Raw genomic sequence first — 307 nt, 5'->3', positions numbered from 1 at the left:
CCAGACCTGTAAATATGCGAGAATAAGATATCTATTTCCTGTTTGACGGGAATCAGCTTTCAAAATAAAAGCGCTTCTCAAACATTTGCATAACTTAACCGAAGCTAATTTGTCAAATTATCAATTTTTATTTCCGTTAACATGTTTTGAGTACCAGAAAACAGATAATTTACAGATTTACTAAAATATTTGTCAAAATACCTTTCTTGGTCACAAATGGGGACTTTTAATATTGCCAAAAATGATTGAAGTTTCAACTTTTACGAATGAAATCAGGATATGACGCTCATACATATTACATCTTTAG

The sequence above is a fragment of the Oncorhynchus nerka genome, linkage group LG7 (genome assembly GCF_034236695.1).
Source record: "Oncorhynchus nerka isolate Pitt River linkage group LG7, Oner_Uvic_2.0, whole genome shotgun sequence".
NCBI classification, from domain to species: Eukaryota; Metazoa; Chordata; class Actinopteri; order Salmoniformes; family Salmonidae; genus Oncorhynchus; species Oncorhynchus nerka.
This window is presented reverse-complemented; position numbering follows the sequence as displayed.